Source organism: Mytilus galloprovincialis, chromosome 2 (genome assembly GCF_965363235.1).
Source record: "Mytilus galloprovincialis chromosome 2, xbMytGall1.hap1.1, whole genome shotgun sequence".
Classification (NCBI taxonomy): Eukaryota; Metazoa; Mollusca; class Bivalvia; order Mytilida; family Mytilidae; genus Mytilus; species Mytilus galloprovincialis.
The window spans coordinates 98,753,538-98,769,107 of NC_134839.1; the positions used below are offsets into that span (position 1 = coordinate 98,753,538).

Genomic DNA, 15,570 nt, shown 5'->3' on the forward strand with positions numbered 1-15,570 from the left:
TCGGAAAATAATCATTACTACTGTTAATTAACCATTCTGGTGCGGAAACTAACACGTTTGATAGTTGCATAACCTTGAACTTCCATAAGTGTAAAAGTAATTTATGATAAACAAAGTCCTCCTCTCAAACAAGGCTAGTATAGCATGTAATAAATAAAATGATTATTCTCGATTATTATCTAACATTTTATGAGGTGTATTAAGAGACATATTACGTATAGTTTCTACATTCAGTATTTGTAAAATGGCATGACGCATATAAAAATGTATATACAGCAAACGTCGGATTAGTGTACCATATTAGTTTTGAATTAATTTCCTGCTTCAAACGTACGTGTTGCTTAATACATTTTTATTCGAGTGTGACTGAGGAACAAATTTTAGTACCCTTACAATAAATTATGAATTTGCATCAATACTGTCCTGCCAAGACAAGTTGACAGTCCATCCTATAAGAGACCAAATGAACAGAAATAAACAACTATAGGTCACTTCGTACGGCCTTCAAAAATGAGCAAATCCCATACCGCGTAGTTAGCTATTAAAGGCACCGAAATGACAAATGTAAAGCAATTCAAAATTGGAAAACAAACGGCCTAACTTATGTACAAAATAATGAGCGAAAACAAATATGTAACATAAACACAAACAACATCCACTGTATTCCATTACAGGCTACTGACTTAGGACAGACACATATATACAGAATGTGGCGGTGTAAAACATGTTAGTGGGAGTCAAACCCTTCCCTAATCCTGGGACAGTTGTGCATCAGAACACAAAACAACCAACGCATATTATAAGCAGCAACAAACAACAACCTCTCAATTGCAGGCTCCTTACTTGGAACCTGCACATTTAGAATGTGGCGGGGTTCAACATGTTAGTGGGCGCCCAACCCTCCTACCAACCTGAACAGTGGTGAAACAGTATAACATAAGAACGAACTATAAAAAAAATCCGTTGAAAAAGGCTTAACTCATTGGATGGATATAAATAGAACTACATCTAACAAAAACACAGAGTGGACGTGGCCGGGTATTAGTACATCCCAACAACCAAAGTCACCAAGAACAGATCTGAGAGTACTTGCAGTTATTTACAGCTAGTTAAAATTAAATAACAACTAATAAAAAAGTTCATGCATCTATGACTAAATCATCAATCAGTTTACATCAAACATCCAATGGATTTAGTTTAAAGACGTCATGAAAAGTATTCAGTTTGCGTTCAATTTACTGAAAACAAAATCAATATAAATACCAATTATTAAAACAATATTCAAAGAACGAATTACAGTTTTCAACAGATAATCTGTAGAATAATTTTATTTTTAAGGATCGATAAGTTTACCATGATCGTTTTTCAAAATTTCCCGGAGCGGTCAACAACATGTCCGTAAATATGAGAATGTGCTTTCCCGTTTGAAATAACTTTTCTACAGGTACAACCAAACTACGAAACCAAATATTTACATCTATATGAAAGAATTTAGTGAAGGCTAAAAGTGATTTGTGGTAACGAAATCCTGACTTAACAATTTACCATTAATACATAGGTTACGTAGACGTCACAACAGTCGCTTCCATTAGCTAAATGTTCCCTCCCACTTTCAGCGTATACGTGATGATACCTCATAACACTATTCCGCACGGACACTTGACAGCTCTTTTTTCCCCTAACCATTACAATAAAAGTTGACTGACATATCCTACTTTTATGCACTTATACTTTTTTTTCTCTTTCAAAACAACTGCGTTTTTATCTTATTTAGAACAGCACATAGTGTATTACCAAATTTACTTAGGCAACCGATTCATTGTTTTCTTTTTTGGAAGGAGGTAAGCAATTTTTATTTTTTTTTATGTCATTTTATGAATCTTAAAATTTATCAAGCATAATTCTCTTGAAGAACTGAAAGAAGACTTATACACAATACAGACTAGATTATATTGGATGATGTTTTATTCTATATTAATGAACATTTGATGTTAATTTCTGAGTAATCAAGTTCATAAAATGCCGAGACATTAGTTGGATATTATTAATGCTGGCAATAAATGATAACATATAAAAGTTAACGACTGGTGATTTGTGTAATTTGTTAACCATTATGAATATGTTCTTCAGTAAGTTATTTACTCGTTAAAAGTTGACTGTTTCTCCCTGACATTCCGATTTCTTTCATTGTGTGTGTAAATGATATACAGAATAGCAAGTGTCGTGAATATCCATCAAACATAAGATACTGTCTATACCTGAATTGCACCCTCTTAAACACATTAAACGTATAACTTTTTGTCCCCTGCGAACGCACCCCTCCGTCTGTGTGTCCATTCGTCAGGTCTTGTTGGCGCTCTAACATGTACAGTTCTTACCAGAATTTTTTAAATACATCAGCTTTATATCAACAATGTTTGGATGAGTTCCAAAATCAGTGCCTATAGATTATTTTAAACCAGATACTAGTATGCCCCTTACATAGATTTATTATACGAAAGAGGGACGAAAGATACCAGAGGGACAGTCAAACTCATAAATCGAAAATAAACTGACAACGCCATGGTTAAAAATGAAAAGGACAAACAGACAAACAACAGTACACATGACACAACATAGAAAACTAAAGAATAAACAACACGAACCCCACCAAAACAAGGGGTGATCTCAGGTGTTCCGGAAGGGTAAATAGACCCTGCTCCTCATGTGGCACCCATCGTGTTGGTTATGATATAACAAATCTGGTAAATAGTCTAATTCGGTAGGTCACATTTATGAAAGGGAAGGGGATTGTAGTTTCGACGTTAGGAACATATCCGATATGTACCGATTATCAGGTTGTCTGCATGTTGATATCGTAAAATATCAGCTGCGAGACATAATATGAAGCTTTTTGTCGAGTAAGCGCAGCGAACAAGATCAAAAAGCCTTCATATTATGTCGAGCAGCTGATATTTTACAATATTAATATGCAGATAATCTGATAATCGATTTATCGGGCTGTATTTGCGTCTTTTGAAAGTATTGTCTTAGTTTCACCAGCAACCGGAAGTTGACTTGATAAGTTCGGGTCAAACTTATCAACGTCGGTTCAAACATTATGACGTCGCTGATATGTCCGGGTCAAAGTTATTAAGGCCAGGTCAACGTATTTGACGTCACAAAGCCGTGATATGGAGTTTTATTAAGAGCTGAGCAGATTGATATAGACAATTGGACGACCGATAACATTTGTGAAACAGTTATTCCATAACGGTCAACCAACTCGTGATGGCGTCTGTCAAATTTACGAAGAAAATTGCATCGTTAGCACTCCCACGTTTACAATTCTAGACCGATTTTTGGAGTTGTATCATATGTTTTTATCAGCAATGTCTTCGACACTTCTAAAAATAAGTGCTGATCAAATATTTTGAAATTGTGATGCCCTAGGAAAAATTAATTATAACGGAAATTACATTGCATTTGCCCTGAAGCCTTCATTTCTCTGAACAAAAGTGTTATTGCCCTTGGATAGTATAATATGTGCAACGCGGGAGACATCTGAACTCTGTTCTTGTATTGTCATTGATCGACTAGTTGGTTCTTTCACAGAAAAACATGTATTTTCTAATGGCTTAAGTGTTTCAATGTATCGTCATCGACATGTAGGCTGATGACTATATTCTTACTTCCATGATTTCTAGACACTTTTACAGATTTACAGACCCATTCTTCATGTAATTGGGATACGTAAGAAATGTATTGATGGTAATGGTTTATTCATTTTAGGATTAAACAATGGAGTTTTTAAAATACAAATGGTCTATTTGGTTCACAATTCTAGACGTCAACCAAGACAGTTTCATAACGCATGCAGATGTGGAACAAATGATCAAAAACTTCCCAATAGTAGAAGGTCTTTCAGAAGAGGATGCCAAATTAGCCTGTGATAATATCGAAAAATGGTGGACTTTTTATATATTGAAAGGCAGGGAAATTCTTACAGAAGAAGAACTAATCAAAGATTTTGAATATGAATACACATTGAACAAAAATGCTTTCATTGACAAAATGAAAAATTGTCAAGAAGAAGTTCTAAAAATTCTAGATACCGACAAAACTAATTCAATATCGGTAGATAATTATGTGAAAGGGTTCAAGGCATTAGGTCATGATAATGAAGAACTTCTCCGAAAATCCTTCAAACTTTATAAATCGGCTAACCACTCTATTCCAATCAAAGAATTTATCAACGTTTGGCTTTTCTTTCTGACTAATGATGACCCGACAAAGCCAGACACAGTGATGGACACCATTGAAGCTGGACTAATGGAATGTATGTGACAATGACCTCAGATATTCACATGTTTGAACACTATGCTATGCTATAAACCGAAAATCAAATCAGAGTGATTATATAAACATTCATCGATAGTATATGAGTTGCGCTTAAGAATGGGAGTAACTGAATAAACAATAAAAACCGAACTTAGTTTCGTTGTATTGACCTGCATATCTTTCATTTTTAGCTATCGCGTTGTCAGTTTCGATTTATGAGTTTGAATGTCCCTCTGGTATCTTTCGTCTCTCTTTTACAGTCTTGAATTTAAATGGTTGTTAGCATTTTTATTTTTTGAATTTTTTTAATGATTCAAGGTGAAAAGAAGCAATTACGGCGTTTGTGAACACGGTTATAGAGAGGTTTAACATATGAAAGGACATTTAAGACAAATATCATTATACATGTGTACAACATTGAAAACCAAAGAATGAACAACAAGAAAGAAACCTCAGGGGCTCCAGAAGGGTTAACATATCCTGCGCCACACCAGGAATTATAATCTGAGCAGGAATGCAATCAATGAATAAAAATAAATAGCAAAATTTCCTTAATGCTTCCATTAAAAACTAATTGTTGAGAAGTAAGAGTAAATTTTGATTGCATAATATTTATAACATTATGTATTTAGATTGATCATTATACATGATTAATGATAAATATGTTATTTTGCAATATCAGATTTGAACCTTCATATTGTTGTATTACTCTTGCTAAGCAAAACGATATTTTGAAGAGGTAAGAAGAATATACACCGACCTAGAATCAGATACAACTTGTGCAGTCTTTATCTGTGAACAGCTTTATTAGCTCATAAATATACATAACCACTTAGAACAGTCATGCATATATATATTACATTATAAGACAATTATTAAAATGTACCAAGCAAAAAAAAAATATTAGATCATATTGTAAAAAAGACTAATAAAAGTAAGGAGATGTGGTATAATATATATGATTGCCAACTATCCACATTAATGTAATACAGCCACACAAGCACAAACTTGTAATTTAAAGGAAAAAAACACTCTACTTGTATTTTATCTTCCCTTTTTAAGTTGACAATCCTATGGAATAAGTTTTTGGAAGCGTCATGCATTCTGTGTGGCACTATAAACGATCTTATATAAATAGTTTTCAAGACTAACATTGGTACCTATATTTGATAAACTTATATCATTATAAGCTGTGCCTTAAATATCGAAGACTTATTCCTTACTGTTTGATGTTTCTTTGCATTCCAACATAGCAAAAAAACCCAAACTGAATGGTTTTCCTCTATGACTAGTTATTTACTGTCATGCCCATAGCGTCAAATGATTTTTTTTCATTATCTAAATCTTTCACAGAATATCATAAATTGATCTAGACGTTAAACAAATTTTATAACATATATGGACATTATTGTGGAAATTCACATGGAACACTCCATTTATAGAAAAATATACCAAGGGACATTCAAAACTCATTAGTTGAGAGATGCTGACAACGCCATGGCTTAAAACGAAGGACGACGAAATGGCAAACAAGTTAACAAAATTATACAAAATATAGACATAAGAAGATATGGTATACAATGAGTAACACAACCCCCACCAAAAACCGTGAGTGGTCTCAGGTGTTAAGGAAGACCTGATTTAATTTGTTTTACTTGAAGTCATGTTGCGCCTTTTTATAAGTTTACTATATGGTTTTCTCATTGTTGAAGTCCGTTCGGGGAACTAAAGCTGTTTGCAACCTTCTCAATTTGATTTCTGATAGTTGTCTCATTGGTAAGCCTATCATATATCTCTACACCCTCTACATATTTTTTACTTGACATGAATCTACAATTTGCGTTAAAAAGTTAAACTATAATTGACAAATTCGGGACAAAAGCGTAATATTAACTTACACTGAAGTCAATATTTCTGTTTACTGCTTAACATTTTCATTTATTTTATTAATGTACACTTTTTGTCCATGAGCTTTATCCAAAATGCATAGAAAAAAATGCACATGTTCTCGAGTTTTTAAAAGAAAGAAAACATATTTGTATCTTGTAAAAAAAATGTTGATCATCTTCGTAGGCATTGGTCAAGATTTGTCGCTCGTTGACTGGTGTAATAAGCTGCTTTGAGTAAAAAAAAAAAATTAACGAAGTAAAGCCAATACTTTTAAATGTCGTATTACTTTTGGGAGTGGTTTTTGAAGATTTTTTCTCTAAACTCACAAGACATACAAGATGAACATAATTTGTGTACATAAATAGTCATTAAAATGACATACCAGTTAAGAGGAAGGAAAATGCTTTTGTAAATGGTAATTTATAAATTTCATTTGTAGATAGTAAAGAGTTTTATTAGCAAGGCTGGTACGACTGCGAAATAAGGGACACGCGTTGATATTAATTTCTCATCTGAGGGATCACTTACAAAAACTTTTCATAACGCTAGTTAGTAATATGAATCTCATCCGATCCGGTGATTTTATATTACTTTAAGTTTTTATTTTGCTGAACTAATATTACTAGTATGTTATATACATATACATATTCATGGATCTACAATCTGTCGATACCTGTAACTTGGCATTGCACAAGGTCATGTTTTTCTCTGGCTGTTTATGACGTCTTTACACTAAATCCATTGGATGTTGGATGTGTATGGATTGATAGTTTAGTCTTAGATGCATGCTTTTTTTCATTAGTTGTTAGTGGATTTGAACTAGCTGTCAGATAACTGTGAGTACTCTCAGATCTGTTCATTGTGTCTTTTTGTGTCGGAATGTATTAGTACCCGGCCACGTCGACTTGTATGTTTGTCCATCTGATGAGTTAAGCCTTTTTAACTGATTTTTTAAGTTCGTTCTTATGTTGTACTGTTATACCACTGTCCCAGGTTAGGGGGAGGGTTGGGATCCCGCTAACATGTTTAACCCCGCCACATTATTTATGTATGTGCCTGTCCCAAGTCAGGAGCCTGTAATTCAGTGGTTGTCGTTTGTTTATGTGTTACATATTTGTGTTTCGTTCATTTTTTTTACATATAAATAAGGCCTTTAGTTTTCTCGTTTGAATTGTTTTACATTGTCTTATCGGGGCATTTTATAGCTAACTATGCGGTATGGGTTTTGCTCATTGTTGAAGGCCGTACAGTGACCTATAGTTGTTAATGTCTGTTTCATTTTGGTCTTTTGTGGATAGTTGTCTCATTGGCAATCATACCACTTCTTCTTTTTTATAGGTTAAATAAACACAATATATTGGTAAAACAACTGTGTTATATTTTTTAACAGGTTTTATCATTACGAGAGTTTAGAGATGTTATTCCCTATTGTTTCTTTAATTAAGTGCAAATGTTTACGTTAAAACGAGATGTTATGAAAACAGAGCTGAACTGCAGATGTGTTCAATTATCTAAGATAACATACACCAGGAATGTGACGTCTTGCAGATACAAATTTTATGATACAATATATATAGAATCAAATTGTTAACAACTTGTAAGATATTTATGAATATTTCTAAAAATGATTGATTATTTTCAGTTTAGATAAATTAAAAGAAATGGATCTTTTAAAAAAAAATGTGCGTGTGTTTTAACACATTTCACGAAAAAATAAATACGCTTACAACATGTGTATATCAAAGAAAATGAAATTATAGTAATTCATTTTCTGCAGTTAAGCATATTTTTTTTGGTGTAGTCTAGCACATTCACTATTTTTTATTTTGAAAACTAATATTTTTGCTTAATTAAAATTTTCACATAATTCAAATGACTTGAATTTAGTTGCGAGTACAATATTTCTGCCCTCTGTTTCGGTAATGTTTTCAATTTCGTGTTATGCTGAGTATGTCTAAATTGAGTAATTGGCTAAGTCACTTAACACTTTCCGCCAGTAAGCAGAGAAAACTATAACACATGTGATCGTTAGAAAGGCACACTTAATAATGAACATGAGGCGGTAAACAATAAAGGGAAATAACCCATCAATCATACATAGAGTAAGGGAGATAATACAAATCAATACATGTGACAATCAATACAATACTTTGGCGTTCCTGTTTTTCGTTTCTTTTCTGGAATTTTTAAAAAAACATTTGAGAAGCATATCATATTCTTTTTTTTTAAATTTCAACGATGAATAGCTATCGAGACCTGGCCTTGCGGTCATAAAACTTTCGAGCACGATTTTTGTACTCAGACTCGAGAATCAACCAATCAAAATGCTTGATTTCATGTTTCGAGCATGATCTTTGTGCTCCGAGCACTGAGCAAAGTTAAATGACTTCAACCCCTGGTATCTATGATGAATTTATTTACCTTTAAATTTGGCGTCTATCTGATTACCGCAAAGAATGATCATAAATAAAGCTAACGTGTTCCAATACCGTTCGGGCGAATGTGCATGTCATAAGTCTTGAACCAAGTCAGAGGCTGTCTTATGTATATCTTCATGCGTTTTTTTTTTATACTAAGAAAATTCTATATACAAGGGTACAACGTTGATACTAAAGTTATGTTTTCAAATTTTTAGAACTCTGAAAGATTTAAAGTTTGGCATTTTGCATTAACACCTATCTATTCTTGAATCTTTGTACCGATGTTATGCATTCGCTGTTTGAAAAGTAAGATGTCCACATTTTTAAAGAGGATGACCGTGAGGGCATTTTGGTGTATTTCTATTCCCTAGATTTCCATTACGTATTATTCGTTTTGGGTTTTTAACCGATCTATAAACATGATGAATACGTAGACATCATCAAGTGCAAACTAACATTCCTTATCGCTTTTCATAAATTCATTTTTAATGAATACTCATCTAATACTTTTTAAAGAAGATACATTAATGATATTAAAATGTTTTGTTATAATTATATGTATAAGTAAAAAATATGAATGCCTACACAAATCTATTCTATTAGAATAATCGAGTTATTTCAGAAGAGTGTCCACCATGCACTTGCACTGCACTTTTATTAATATAGTAGAATAGAATGATATACAAATGCATGAAAATTATATATACATGTAACTGTAATATATAGTATTAATATACTATATAACGATAAACCAGAGTAAACTGATTTGTATCACTACAATATAATAGACTATAGTCATTACGGTGAGGTTGAATTCCCTGTCATCAATTTATCATCCAAGCACGAACTTGTCCCAGAAAAAGTTATTTGTACATTAACCTCACTTTCAGGTGTAGAGATTTTTTCTGAGACAAGTGCTTGTAACCATTCACAAGAACTTGCAGTCGTCCGATGTTCAGCACTTCAGTACTTTAATTATCTATTGGCAAAGCTGTTAGTTTATCTAAATGTGTTTTGGTTGTACTGCTGTCCAATTAGTTTTAATTCACAATTGAAACATTTGTGTTTGGTTATACATCTAAATACTTACTATATGACATCTTTTATGAGATTTTTTTTTATGTCTCTGATTGTCTAAGCCTTAAAAGTTGCTCTCATGAAGTATAGCGTTGTTTGTCCTTAACTTTAACCATATGTTGTAATAATTATGGAGTTTTTTGTGTAACACACAGTTTTTTGCCCGTTTAGTTGCTGTATGTCATTGACGCTTGCAACACGTGCCTGCTCATGTGTACATCGTAATGTTTCAAGGCCTGCAATCTTGTGCCGTTCTATTAATGTAAGACTTTAATTTCCCTTTCTTCAGATTGTCGACTACCATTTCATTCTTGTTTTCATTTAATGTACCAAACTGCTATTGTTTTCTAATTGTGTGAATGCTAATTTTATTTTTGAAAGTCGTGCGTAAACATCTTAGTGCATGGTTTATGTGGAACGTTTTCTTTTAAGTATAACTAGTTTCATGTTGGATACATATAAGAATAAAGAGATGGGGTATGATTGTCAACCAGACAGATATCCACTAGTATTCAAATGAAGTTGATGTTGGCAATTATAGGCAACCGTACTGTCTTCAACAATGAGCAAATCCCATACTGTACGACCTGAAATTTGAAAAAAATGAGAAAAAATGAGAAAACTAATGGCCTAATTTATAACAAAATTATGAAATCAAATATGACAGGCACGAACCAACGACAATCCCTGAACTACAGGCTGCTGACATGGAACAGGACCAATGACAATCCCTGAACTACAAGCTGCTGACATGGAACAGGACCAACGACAATCCCTGAACTACAGGCTGCTGACATGGAACAGGACCAACGACAATCCCTGAACTACAGGCTGCTGACATGGAACAGGACCAACGACAATCCCTGAACTACAGGCTGCTGACATGGAACAGGACCAACGACAATCCCTGAACTACAGGCTGCTGACATGGAACAGGACCAACGACAATCCCTGAACTACAGGCTGCTGACATGGAACAGAACCAACGACAATCCCTCAACTACAGACTGCTGACATGGAACAGGACCAACGACAATCCCTGAACTACAGGCTGCTGACATGGAACAGGACCAACGACAATCCCTGAACTACAGGCTGCTGACATGAACCAACGACAATCCCTGAACTACAGGCTGCTGACATGGAACAGGCACGAACCAACGACAATCCCTGAACTACAGGCTGCTGACATGGAACAGGACCAACGACAATCCCTGAACTACAGGCTGCTGACATGGAACAGGCACGAACCAACGACAATCCCTGAACTACAGGCTGCTGACATGGAACAGGACCAACGACAATCCCTGAACTACAGGCTGCTGACATGGAACAGGACCAACGACAATCCCTGAACTACAGGCTGCTGACATGGAACAGAACCAACGACAATCCCTGAACTACAGGCTGCTGACATGGAACAGGACCAACGACAATCCCTGAACTACAGGCTGCTGACATGGAACAGGACCAACGACAATCCCTGAACTACAGGCTGCTGACATGGAACAGGACCAACGACAATCCCTGAACTACAGGCTGCTGACATGAACCAACGACAATCACTGAACTACAGGCTGCTGACATGGAACAGGCACGAACCAACGACAATCCCTGAACTACAGGCTGCTGACATGGAACAGGACCAACGACAATCCCTGAACTACAGGCTGCTGACATGGAACAGGCACGAACCAACGACAATCCCTGAACTACAGGCTGCTGACATGGAACAGGACCAACGACAATCCCTGAACTACAGGCTGCTGATATGGAACAAGAACATAAAGAATATGGCGGGGTTAAACATGATTGTGAGCGCTGAACTCTCTCCTAACCTGGAAAAGTGGTGTTACAGCACAACATTAAAGCAAATTATAAAAATCAGTTGAAAAGGGCTTAATACATTAAATAAGAAAAAAAATATTATAAAAACAGACCACACCATACGTGGCAAGGTATTTATACATCCCGTAAAAAAAAACCCTCACAAAATATAGATCTGAGATGTACTCGCTATTACTATCAGTGAGTTCAAAGCCTATAAAAAACCATGTATCTAAAACTAAAATGCCATTAAATCACAGAATTGAATGTCAGTATATTCGAGCTATTTTTGATGTAACGTTGCAATGATTTTTTAGTATAAATAGTGTCAAAGGAAAAATATCAGAGTTTCTTAATCCCGGGATACAACGGTGCAGTTACCCTTCGTATTGCTAAGTCATTAGTTTTTTTATGTTGTTTTGTATAATGTTGCGTGTCTTTTTTTTGTCTTTTGTTTGTCATGGCGTTGATAGTTTCTTTTTAATGTATGCATTTGAATATTCCTATGGTATATATCTGTTACATATCTGTCACCTACTTACTAACTTTAACAATAGATATTTTTAAGAAATCTAATGAACACATCTTTTTCTTGTGAAGATATCGAAGAGAAAACAGCAGATAAGAATATATGTTATAAGTACAGGTCGATGTGTCTTTCTAATAAATGTTCAAGAACACGTGCACTAAGGTCATAAACATTGTATTACTTTGAGTATTGCAGCGTATTATTACCAGTACAATCAATTGAACATGATGACGTCGTTTGGTAATCAGAATTTCCTATAGCTGCCAATACACAAATTTTATCATATGGTACCGATTAACATTACCAAAAGATGTTTCAATTAAAGGGAGGTCTCGTAAGTGGTGAAGATGCTGAGAATGGCAATTAGTCATTACATCGATGAAGAATATGCTTATCAGACAACGGCGTTATTATTTATGAAACTTTCAAAGAGAAAATTAGAACATTGACATGATAACTTTCTACTTACTGAATCGTGTGAACACTTATCATTATCTAGAACGCCACAGATAACTAAATAATGACATCGTTACATGCATTGTCATTATATAAAAAATAATATATTCACATGTCTTTGTTGTTTTAAGATTGGTATTACCATTATATTTATTTTGTCAATTTGTCAATCATTTTTCCTTTGTTCTTAGTGTGAAAGACATTTCGACTTTTTTACAATTTGATATAAATTGATGTACTGGTACTATGTGTCTTTCCTAAGCAAGGTTCCTGATTAGTTGGGGTCTCCTTAGTTGTTTTCAGTCACAATTGTGTTATGGTTTATATTATTAATTTAAATAAGGCCCTTGACTTTCTATTCTATAAATCCGGATTTCTTTATTCTAATACAAGTACATGTATACGTGGTATTGGGTTTACTAATTTTTTAACCATTATTTTTGATTTACAACTTTTCCTTTAGTTTTTGGTGGAAAGTTGTCTCATTTGCAATCATACAAATACGAAGTTGCTAAAACAAACATCATCAGTGGCGGATCCAGAATTTTTCATAAGTGGGGGCCCACTGACTGACCTAAGAGGGGGCCTGCTCCAGTCACGCTTCAGTGATTCCCTAAATCCGCCTCTGATCATAATTGACAGCAACTATTAACAATAATTCTGGTCGGAAAAATAAATAAAATAGCTACTTTCCTGAGCGAGGTCGGAGTAGAGTTGAGTGGCCTACTGGTCATGCAAGTTTCATGTTTTTTTCTCTATTTTAAAGAACATTAAGTTAGTATCTTGGGAGATGTAATATATAATAAATAATATACGGTTATCATTAGAACGCCAAAGATAATTAAATAATGAACATCGTTACATGCATTATCATTATATAATGATAATATGTTTACATGTCTTTGTTGTTTTAAGATTGGTATCACCATTATATTTATTTTGTCAATTTTTCAATCATTTTTCTTTTGTTCTTGTGTCAAGAACATTTCAATTTTTTTTACAGTTTGATCTCAATTGCTGTACTGTTATTTAGCGCTGTCTCAGGTATTGGTTAGTTGCTGTCAGTCACAATTATATTATGGTTTATGTTATTAATTCAAATCTATCCCTTAGCTTTCTATATTTGAACTGATACCCATTCCTTAAATCCGAATGCCTTAATTTAATACATCAGTGATGTATATCTGGTATTGGTTTTGCTCATATTTTATCATTATTTTTTATTTTACAACCATTTCCTTTAGTTGTTGGTTGAAAGTTGTCTCATTGGCAATCATACGATTACGAAGCTACTAAAACAAACATCAAAATTGACAGCGACTATTAAGCTAGGTTCACACTGCCGATCAGACCAACTCGATGATCCCGATTGTCAAAATTTCCACGACCAAGCTCAAACAAATTCTTGATCGGGCCTGTTGACGACTTCTACCAGACCGACATCCGACTGTACACGACCTAGCTCGGCAATTCACGACTCCATCAGGACTCCATCCCGACAACAAAATGAATACTTATTCGATAAATTCGATCAATTCACGATCTTTACTCGACTTGGTAGACCAAATCAACTTTTCATGATCTACGTCTGATCTCGACCAGACCAGATTGACCTGATCGTATATGGGTCGAAGGGTTAATCGGGAATTGATCGCGTATGCACAATTTTAGTATAAAAACGTCCGAAACTTTTATTCCCCGCCGCTTCGGAGTGGGCATTGCGTGTTACCCTTGTCCGTCCGTACGTATGTGCGTACGTCCCAACAATATTAGTTTCCGTTCTATATTTTTATTTTGCCTCAACCAAATTTTATAAAACGCCGTATACACAATGCTTGTCACCATAAAACACAGTTCAAATACCAATTTGGATGGCCGTTCTTGAGTAATGACCCTTTATAATGTTATATATGCTAACTGGGGTATTAGCAGTGTCCCATGGACACATTCTCTGTTTATTTTGTTATATTCAATAGAAGGTCCGAGTAAAGTCATACATTTAAAATAAATATTTACAAAGAAATAAAGCAATTGGATTTGTGGGCAAGGTGGTAAGAGCTCAGAGAGACAGGTTAATAGCTCTGACGGAGCTTGAAGTGTGCATAGAAGACGAACAAGAAGATAAAGACAGCAACTGACGCCGATAAATCTAGACGAGGTAGCGGCTGACACGCCGACCACATGTGGGCAGTATGAGGGACTTGCACTAACTCTACTAAGAGGAACCCAATGCTAATAAAAACTTCAGCATAGTGGACACTGATATGTAATGGTAGTTGTATTGCTCTTTTTTGGAAATGACACCACAAAATGAGATTTGTCACTGGATTAGTACTTATGTTAGATAGCAATATAATACATAAACTTTACCATTCCCTTTTCCTTGCTTTCTTACAAATAAAGCATACTGTTTGTGTAATATATGTGCATAATAGTTGTCGTTTGTTTATGTAATTTAAACGTGTTTCTCGTTTCTCGTTTTTTATATAGATTAGACCGTTGGTTTTCCCGTTTGAATGGTTTTACACTAGTAATTTTGGTGCCCTTTATAGCTTTTTGTTCGGTGTGAGCCAAGGCTCCGTGTTGAAGGCCGTACATTGGCCCATAATGGTTAACTTTTATAAATTGTTATGTGGATGGAGAGTTGTCTCATTGGCACTCAGTTATGTGTTGCTAAGTTTTTAGTTTTCTACGTTATGTGGACTGCTGTTTGTCTTTTCGTCAGTTTTCGTTTTTTTGCTATGGTTGTGTCGCTTTGTTTTCGATCTTTGAGTTTGATTGTTCCTTTGGTGTCTTTTGTCTCTCTTTTAAAATGTTACATCTCATTGCAAAAGTAAAGACACGTACTGTACATGGAGGAATTTTTGTACAGTTAAATATGATGTTGCCAATATATTTTGACGGAGGCAGAGTTATGAGAATTAATCAGGTCTGCACACACTTTTAGCGAATCGTGTAGCAGTCATGTGTTGTCGTGTATTGCCGAGTAGAGATCAAAGAGTGGTCGAATGTGGTCTAAATGCAAGGGATCGGGTATTGGTCGAGTTGGTC

The 15,570-nt window shown here is 34.7% G+C and overlaps 1 long non-coding RNA gene across 1 annotated transcript; it reads left to right on the plus strand.

Annotated features, from left to right (window-relative positions):
* Nucleotides 1-1,082: 1,082 nt before the first annotated feature.
* On the plus strand, nt 1,083-4,470 carry LOC143065063 (uncharacterized). The gene is made up of 2 exons (XR_012975394.1): nt 1,083-1,841; nt 3,772-4,470. It is a non-coding gene; the product is annotated as an uncharacterized LOC143065063 (long non-coding RNA).
* The last annotated feature ends 11,100 nt before the right edge of the window (nt 4,471-15,570 follow it).